This window comes from Carcharhinus amblyrhynchos, chromosome 16, assembly GCF_965287045.1.
Source record: "Carcharhinus amblyrhynchos chromosome 16, sCarAmb.v2.hapA, whole genome shotgun sequence".
Lineage (NCBI taxonomy): Eukaryota > Metazoa > Chordata > Chondrichthyes > Carcharhiniformes > Carcharhinidae > Carcharhinus > Carcharhinus amblyrhynchos.
This window is the reverse complement of record NC_137339.1, coordinates 6,618,955-6,628,466: the sequence shown is the minus strand read 5'-3', so window position 1 is coordinate 6,628,466 and position 9,512 is coordinate 6,618,955. Positions and strand designations below refer to the sequence as shown.

General features: G+C 49.4%; 1 pseudogene across 2 annotated transcripts; it reads right to left on the bottom strand.

The window, feature by feature from the left end:
• Positions 1–1,177: 1,177 nt before the first annotated feature.
• On the bottom strand, positions 1,178–8,934 carry LOC145353801 (pyruvate dehydrogenase [acetyl-transferring]-phosphatase 1, mitochondrial pseudogene; annotated as a pseudogene). 2 transcript variants are annotated; one of them, XR_013888766.1, is made up of 3 exons: positions 8,773–8,934; positions 8,431–8,639; positions 1,178–3,106 (listed from the first exon to the last, which is right to left on the bottom strand). The product of XR_013888766.1 is annotated as a pyruvate dehydrogenase [acetyl-transferring]-phosphatase 1, mitochondrial pseudogene, transcript variant X1 (transcript). The 2 variants fall into 2 exon arrangements; XR_013888767.1 differs by having other exon boundaries at positions 8,431–8,597.
• Between the last annotated feature and the right edge of the window lie 578 nt (positions 8,935–9,512).

Sequence of the window (9,512 nt, the reverse complement as noted above, 5' to 3'; positions counted from 1 at the left end):
AAAGTTGTTGCGAATAAATCCAATCAAGAACTCAGCAATATTTGTTTCACCCAGAGAGTGGTTTGGATGTGGAACCCCATCCCACAAAGGGTAGTCAAGGTGAATAACACAGATGCAGTTAAGGGAAAAATAGACAACATGAGTGGAGAAAAGGAAAATGAACCTCTGGAGTGAGGTAGGGTGGGAGGGGGCTTGTATGGAGGAAACACCAACATTAACCTGCTGGATCACTTGTCTCTTGTACATTTTATGTAACTCAATGCATTATCCATGCACTCAATGTGTAACAAATTTGATCTCAGTGGAATGAAAGCACCCGATTCAGTAATATATTCCTTCCTCTACCCCAGACTCTCTATTCAGGAGTCCATCTGATCCATCGCCGGAATTTTACTGGCACGCCCGTCCGAAACTTGCAGGACGGAATTCTCTGTTGGCCTCAGGTAGGACTTTACAAGCCTTGGGCAAGCGAGGTTGTAAAACACCGGCCATCGTGTCTGTACAGGCTGTCTAAAAGAGAACTATCAACTAATCCCACTTCCCAGCGCCCAGATCATTTCCCTTTTAAGGATTTATCCAATTCCCTTTCGAAAGTTCCTACTAAATCTGTTTCCACCGCCCTTTCAGGCAGTGAATTCCAGATCACAGCAACTTGCTGCATAAAAAAAATCTATTCTTCACTGACCAGCTCTTTTTTGGGGGGGCCAATGATGTTAAATCTGTGTCCTCTGGCAATCAGCCAGTTCTTCACTGGGAGAAGTTTCTCTCTATCTTCTCATCCCAAAAAAGCAAATCATCATCTGTTTCACCAGGTGATTGGAGAGAACGGACAATTAAGGATGGGCAGTAACTGCTCACCTTGTCAGTGATGCCCAAACCCCACAAGTCAAGCAAAAATAGTTTCAATTTTAGTTCAGAAAAGAACTACCAACTTGGGATGCCAAGACAGTGTAGGGATTGTAGTAGGAAGTCACATTTCCAATCACACAACAACTGTCTGTGTCTACACAGTGCCTTCTACAGGCCACGGGCTTCATAGGGACATAACCAAATAAAATTTAACATGAGCCTGTCTACTGGAATGGGGGACTGAGAACTTGGTTAAAGTGGAAGGATTTTGGTGGAGTTTTAAAAGGAAAAGAGGGAGCTGAGGGAGGGAATTCCAGAACAGAGCAGCTTATGGCACTGCTGCCAATGGTGCAGTGATTAAAATTGGGGGTGCACAAGAGGCCAGGATTGTGGGGGTGGGGGGGCACAGGATTGGACAGTGCAATGGATAAAACCATGGCTTTGGGTTGCTCAAAACACAGTTTGGCGAGGGCAAATGGGCTTGGGTGGTGGGAGCAGGTTCTATTTCTTGCACCCTTTCACCACAAGCCCAGAAACATTACTGTTGCCTCGTAGCATTTGTCTCTGGTTTCCGACACGGCAGCGATCAGAACGAGCTTTCAGTTGACGCTGGCTTCAGCTTTGTCGTAAGCCCCGATGAGGCGAGAATTCAGCTGCACCACCACCACCGTGATATCGTCCCGGTACATCCTGGCCAGATCCTCGGGCAGGCTGAGCATTCTCGACAGGCGGCCGTGCTCGATGCTCCCAAACTCATTGCTGCCCAGCGCGTGGCGGATCAAGTGGGTGGCCGAGTTCTGGTCCGCAAAGGAGGACGACACACGGGCTTTCCTTTCCAGCAAGAGGCTGTGCATCTGACCCACCGTCACCTTATAGCCCACGGCAGAGATGGGCTGCTGGAAGCGCAGACTGGTGAGGTGTTCCCCTACAATCTGCACCACGTTTTGCCTGTGCATGACATCCCATAAGCCATCGGTGGCCAGGATCAGGAACTTGTCTTGGGGCCGCAGCTTGTGATGAGTGATTTCGGGTTCAGCAGTGAGGTAAGGCGGAGTGTGGTAATTGGCTGGGAAGCTTTTGGAGAACTCGTCGCCAGTGAGCAGCTCCGGACAGCTTTCCAGCACTCGCTTCTGGAGCTCGGTGCTCCATTTGAACTTAACGTCCCCAAACGCCCGGAAAGGCATCAGCAGGCCCAACAGCCGATCGTGCCGGACCACCGTCTTCTCCTCCCAGGCAGGGTGCTCCGATCGCACCCGCTCCATCTCGTCAGGGTTCTGCGCGTTGTGGTCGGCGCTCAGTGTCAGGGCCGACCAGGAGCCGTCCAGGTTCTGGACCCCCAGCACTGCCCTGCTGTCGCCGGCGTTTGCCACGTGCAGCTCAGTGCCGTTGATGTGCGCCACGCAGGCTGTGGAGCCAGACAGGGCTACCCGCAGTGCGGCGTAATTGGTGAACGGATTGCCAGCGCCAATCTGAGCCTCCAACGAGATGTCACTGTCTAATCGTTTGAAGGCACGTCTCAAAGCGGCGCTGGTGTCCATCTCCTCTTCGTAGCCCAGGTCAATGTGTTCCTGCCAGTAGGTCCGTAAACTAGTGAAGTAAAGCCTCCCGGCTTCCCTGCTGACGTAATCATTGGGGTGCTTGTGCCATTGCAAAATGGGCAAGACCGGCCTCTCATTTTCCACTGCATCTTCTATCTCGATCAGTGTTTTGCGGGGCAGCAAGGACACAGCAATGTAGTACAATAATCTTTCACTGACTGCCTGAGCACAAGCACAGCCAGCATGTCCGTCAAACACCCCCAGCAGCATGCCACGGCTCTGCAGGCAGGTAGCTGCACTCCGCCTGTCCTCGATGGGGACATTGGAAGCTAACTGGTTACTGTCGAAGCCCAGCACCGAGCTGAGGTTTCTGCCATCAAACTCAGGCACTTTGAAGCTATACTCATTGGTCTTCAGGATGCTGTTGATCTGGGGCAGTGTGAGCTGGTAGGACTGGGGCTGGGCTTTGTAGTTTCTGATGAATCGGGGTGTGGCCGGATTGCACGGACCTGGCAGAGATCGGGTGGAGCTTCCATTGCAAAGATCCCAGGCGCTCCTTTGCTGAGCAGAGTGACTGCTCAGTGCGTAGGCTGGACCGTAGACCCTTCTGGACGTCCCGACCTGACGAATGCAAACTACTCTGCCACCCAGTCCCAACATTTCCTTCAGTGTGGTTAACTGCTATCAGGGCTTCACTGGCATTGTGGCAGTGCCAATACCTGGGTGGGAGAAAATATCGACATTTAGAGAGAGCAGTACATTGTAAAAGTGACTGTGGTGTCAGTTGCAGCTGGCACACACTCTCTCCCCTGGGTAGGTGTTGGTTTGAAGTCCAGGTACTGAGGGGGGTGCCACATTGCTGGAGGTACTGTTCATCAGGAGGAGACATTAAACTGAGGCCCCTCTTCCCTCTCAGTAAGTGAATGGGAGTAAATGATCCCATGGCACTATTTCGAAGAAGATTACAGAGTTCTCCTGGTCTTGTGCTCACATTTATCCCTCAAACAATCCCTAAATCAGGTTATCTGATCATTTCATAAAATCCCAACATAAGGAGGCCATTTGGCCTATCGAGTCTGCACCGACCACAATCCCACCCAGGCCCTATCCCTGTAACCCCATATATTTACCCCACTAATCCCACTGACACCAGTTAATTTAGCATAGCCAATCTGCCTAACCCACACATCTTTGGCCTATGGGAGGAAACCCACACAGATGGGGAGAACGTGCAATCTCCACACAGTCAGTGACCCTAGGATGGAATTGAACCCAGGTCCATGGCACTTTGAGCAGCAGTGCTAACCACTATGCCACCCCTGCTATGTGTTTCACTGCTGTGTGTGGTAGCTCACTAGCTCGATTTGACTGCCATATTTCAGCACGGTGGTACAGTCGTTTACACTGTTGCCTTTCAGCACCATGGATCCAGGTTCAATTCTGGCCTCAGGTCACTGTGTGCGGAGTCTGCATGTTCTCCCCATGTCTGTATGGGTTTCCTCCACGTGCTCTGGTTTCCTCCCACACTCCAAAGATGTGCAGGTTCGCTGAATTGACCATGCTAAAATTGCCCCTTAGTTATCAATTTAATTTGAATCATCGATTAATTTTAGTTCATTGACTGTCAATAGGAACCATAAAATCCATACAGTACACGAGGTGGCCATTCAGCCCATTGAGTCTGCACTGACTCTCCAAAAGAGCATCCCCCCTCAACTCCAGTATTACTTCCAAAAATCCAATCTGGAATTGGGTTAAATTTTGCAGGGCTATGGCAAAGGATAGAAGAAAGACTTATCTTCATTTGGGGTTTTTCACAAACTCTCAAAGAACAAAGACAAGTACAGCCAAGGAACAGGCCCTTCACCCCTCTATGCCTATGTTGCTAATGTGCCTGTAGCACCACCTTCTCTAGCAGCACATTCCAGTCACCCACCACTCTCTGTGTGAAAAACGTCCCCTGCACATCTCTCTTAAACTTTTCCCTCTCTCCTTGAACCTGTGCCCCTTTGTAATTGACACTTCCACCCATGAAAAAAGCCACTGACTATCCACTGTCTACGCCTCTCATAATTTTGTAGATCTCTATCAGATCATCCCCTCAGCCATCTTTCCAATGAAAGCAATCCTAGTTAATTCATAAGAACATAAGAACATAAGAAATAGGAGCAGGAGTAGGCCATCTAGCCCTTCGAGCCTGCCCCGCCATTCAACAAGATCATGGCTGATCTGTCGTGGCTCAGTTCCACATTCCCGCCCTCTCCCCATAACCCTTAATCCCCTCGCTTATCAAAAACCCATCAACCCGCGTCTTAAAAATACTTAGCGAGGCAGCCTCCACCACTTCAACGGGCAGAGAATTCCAGAGATTCACCACCCTTTGAGTGAAGAAGTTCCTCCTCAACTCCATTCTAAACCGCCCCCCCTTTATCTTGAGGCTGTGCCCCCTAGTCCTACTGTCCTTTCTGAGCGGGAAGAGTCTCTCCACCTCTATCCTATCCATCCCATTCATCATCTTATATGTCTCAATGAGATCTCCCCTCATTCTTCTAAACTCTAATGAGTACAAGCCTAGTTTATTCAGCCTCTCCTCATAGCTCAACCCCCTCAACTCCGGTATCAGCCTAGTAAACCTCCTCTGCACGCCCTCCAAAGCCAAAATATCCTTGCGTAAGTGCAGCGACCAAAACTACACACAGTACTCCAGCTGCGGCCTCACCAGTACCCTATACAGCTGCAGCAAGGCCTCCCTACTTTTATATTCAATCCCCCTCGCTATGAAGGCCAGCATCCCATTAGCCTTCCTGACCACCTGCAGGCTGGGTTTTTGCGATTCATGCACAACGACCCCGAGGTCCCTCTGCACCGTCGCCTGCTGCAGTTTTTCGCCACGTAAGTAATAGTCCTTCCTACCATTATTCCTCATAGCCAACACCCTTGAGGCCAGGAAAAATCCTGATGAATCTTCTCTGCACTCTCTCCAAAGTTTCCACATCCTTCTGGTATTGTGGTGACCAGAACTGCACCCTAGGTTTTATATAGCTGCAGCATGATTTCCCAACTCCTGTACACAAAACGTTTTGCACATCAGCAAAGTGCCACTATCAGTAACCAGATATTGATCGGTTTTTGTGAGGTTGTCATTGGCCGGGACACTAGCAATAAGTCCCCTGCTCTTCGAAATAGTGTCGGGGGTTCTTTTACATTTACCTGCGCTGGCAGATAGGTCCTTGGTGTTTCACAGCTCAACTAAAAGAAGGCATCTCTGACAATGCAGCACTCCCTGCACTAGAACAAAGAACAACCCAGCACGGGAAACAGGCCCTTCGGCCCAACGAGCCCGTGCCACCGCATCTTCCCACACCTACCATGCCCTGTGTGTATGTGAATGGAACCCCTAATGTAGCCAAATTCAGGGGAGAATAGTGTCAATTTGGTACACCAATCAGCCTAAGAGCACATCTTTGGGGTGTGGGAGGAAACCGGAGCACCCGGAGGAAACCCACGCAACCACAGGGAGAATGTGCAAACTCCCACAGACACAGGCCCAAATCCATGTATCTGCACAGCTAGCAGTGATAGTCACTGAGCTGTTGCGGTGCCCTGCCTGCAGTATCGGCCTGGAATGGGACTTGAACCCAGAACCTTTCAATTCAGAAACAATGGTATTACCAGTGGAGTCACAGCTGAGACAACAGAAAGAACAGAGAAGTGGAATTGATTCGACAGCATGTTCAAAGAAGTGGCACAGACACAACACACCAAATGTCCCCTTTCTCTGTTCTAAGATCCTATCCATTCAGATAAAGAAAGATAAAGGAGAAAAATCTTGTTTATTAAAAGTGCTGGAGCACCAAGTCCCAGTACTAGTTAGGTATTACTAGTTTAACTATAACAATCCAAATCCCAGTCAACAAGGTCAACTCATTGGTTTAGGAATTACTTAACTGACCAGCTTGGAAAGCACACTTGTTTTCTCTGTAACGACCAATTAGTCTACTAGCAGTCCCGACTAAAGAAAGAGTGAACACTTTGACAAAAATTGTAAGAATATCCAGGGGGTTCAAATCCCCAGTGCTGTAGATAAATAGATTCGATGTAACTGTGTCAGGCAGCAGGGGTTCAGAGAAAACATCCCAAGATGTATCTGCTTCCCGGTGCTTGCATCACACACACTCTAAATTGTCAGATTGAAACACATTCCAGCATTTTAGAGTAGCAATGTATCTAAGTTTAACAACAAAGTTAACTAACTGCTGTTCATCCTGCCTTTTTATACGAACATTGGAACAGGGAAATACTATTTGGCCCTTTGAGCCTGTTCATTAAACAAGGTTTATGGAATAGATTCCACAGAACCACAGAATCCCTACAGTGCAAAAAGAGGCTATCCGGCCCATCGAGTCTGCACCGACTCCCCAAAAGAGCATCCCTCCCCTCCACCCTATCCCCATAATTCTGCACATTTACCATGGTTAATCCACCTATTCTACATACCTATGGACACTAAGTGGCAATTTAGCATAGCCAATCGCCCTAACCCACACATCTTTGGACTGTGGGAGGAAACTGGACCACCCGGAGGAAACCCACGCAGACATGGGGAAAACATGCATACTCCGCACAGTCACCTCAGTCTGGAATTGAACGCAGGTCCCTAGTGTTTTGGGGCAGCTATGCTAACTACCGTGTCAAGGCAGCAGTGCTAACCACTCCGTTGCCTTTCTGAGCCACCCTCTTGAACAAGACCGAGCATGAGCTCCATCAAAAACTGCATTCTGTACGTAAAGTCCTCAAAGAGGTTCTGCACTGGAGTGCACAGAAAGGAAGGAGGAGGACGCCTATCAACAGCAAGATTCCTGGTAAACCAGCAGAAAGGTCTCAGTCAAAGATCACTCTTTAAGTGACCTACAGTCAACTCGTGGTTAGCACTGCTGCCTCACAGTGCCGGGACCCAGGTTCAATCCCAGCCTTGGTTCGCTGTGCAGAGTTTGCACGTTCTCCCTGTGTTGGCAAAGGTTTCCTCCGGGTACTCTGGTTTTCTCTCTCAGTCCAAAGATGTGCTTGTTAGGTTGATTGGCTATGCTAAATTGATCCTTAGTGTCAGGGAATCAGCAGGGTGAATATGTGGGGTTATGAGAATAGGTCCTGCGTGGAACTGTGGTCAGTGCAGACTTGATACACTGTAGGATCCTATGATTCTACGAACTCGGACAGACGACCTGATGTGCAATTTAACTGAAACTGTCTTGTCTAAAATTCTTGGTAAAGTGTTGGATTCGGTGCGAGATTGCATCCATCGTAATTCTAATTATCACAATTCATCGTAAGCATAAGAACATAAGAAATAGGAGCAGGAGTAGGCCATCTAGCCCTTCAAGCCTGCCTCGCCACTCAATAAGATCATGGCTGATCTGTCGTGGCTCAGTTCCACATTCCCGCCCTCTCCCCATAACCCTTAATCCCTTCTCTTATCAAAAACCCATCAACCCGCGTCTTAAAAATATTTAACGAGGTAGCCTCCACCACTTCAACGGGCAGAGAATTCCAGAGATTCATCACCCTTTGAGTGAAGAAGTTCTTCCTCAACTCCGTTCTAAACCGCCCCCCCTTTATCTTGAGGCTGTGCCCCCTAGTCCTACTGTCCTTTCTGAGCGGGAAGAGTCTCTCCACCTCTATCCTATCCATCCCATTCATCGTCTAATATGTCTCAATGAGATCTCCCCTCATTCTTCTAAACTCTAATGAGTACAAGCCTAGTTTATTCAGCCTCTCCTCATAGCTCAACCCCCTCAACTCCGGTATCAGCCTAGTAAACCTCCTCTGCACTCCCTCCAAGGCCAAACTATCCTTGCGTAAGTGCAGCGACCAAAACTGCACACAGTACTCCAGCTGCGGCCTCACCAGTGCCCTATACAGCCGCAGCAAGACCTCCCTACTTTTATATTCAATCCCCCTCGCTATGAAGGCCAGCATCCCATTCGCGTTCCTGACCACCTGCAAGCTGGGTTAAGCTAAGAGAGAGGTAAAAATCATCACCTACCCCCAGCCCTTGCTGAGCAAAGGTCCTCCAATCTGACTGGAAATGATGAAATATCCTCCAGCTCCAATAAAGTTCAATGATCTTTGCGCTTTATTGCTTCACATGAGCCAAGGCGTAAAATCCCTCCTGGTGCAGGGGCAGAAATATACACTGGCAGTGCTGGAGATCTGGAAGAAGAAGGGAAATAATTTGAAGTCAGCAGCCGGTTCCTGTAGAGACAGAGACAGAGACAGTTAATATCTCAGCTCCAATATTATCTGGGAAAGGGGTTTACTTTATCAATGGGTGAAGTCACTTTAGCAGCTCAGGGCTGCAGAGGCCTGGTGCCCACACTGCACTGACCTTGCCGGGAGAAGCAGATTGCTGCTGCTCTTCTGGCCCCGCGCTCTCGCTGCACCCAGGCAGCAGCAGCTGGATCGCTGGAGTCAGGCTGCCAGCCAAAGCCTCCCACCTGCTGTCAGCCCAGCCCAGCGCCTCTCACCCGACGGAGGAGGAGGGGTGGCGGCAAGCACCAAGCGCAGGCGCAGGAAGGGGCGGGGGCGGGGGTAACTCCGATTGACAGGCTGAGCTCACCAATCAGGAGAGGACGTCAGTGCCGAGCCTACGCGCGTCGCGTCGTCGCCACGCCAATGACGTCGGGCCATCGCCCCCCCCCCCCCCGCCCCCGCCGGCGGCGTGAAGACTCCACACCAACGACATTACGCCGCCTCGCCAAAGACGCAACGTTACGACGCGATGTGACCGCGACAACGTCATCACGTCACAGACGTAACGCATCACCCCTGGCAACCGGGTGGTCTGAACCGATCGGGAAAAGGCCGATATTTTCCATTTGTTTTTAAATAATCCTGGAGGCCAAAAATACTTGCAATTACTGTAATTTCTAATAATTAAATGAATAATTAAAATAAATCAAAACATTTTGGAATCGCTGGTTGACTTACACAACCAGGACTTGGGATTTATATAAGCTAAGTGTATAGTTATATAATAATTCATTAACTGATTGCTGCCTCCTCCGTCACTCTGATTTAACCCCTTCATGAATATCTGTCTGCTCTCACCTGATTGGCTTACTCCCC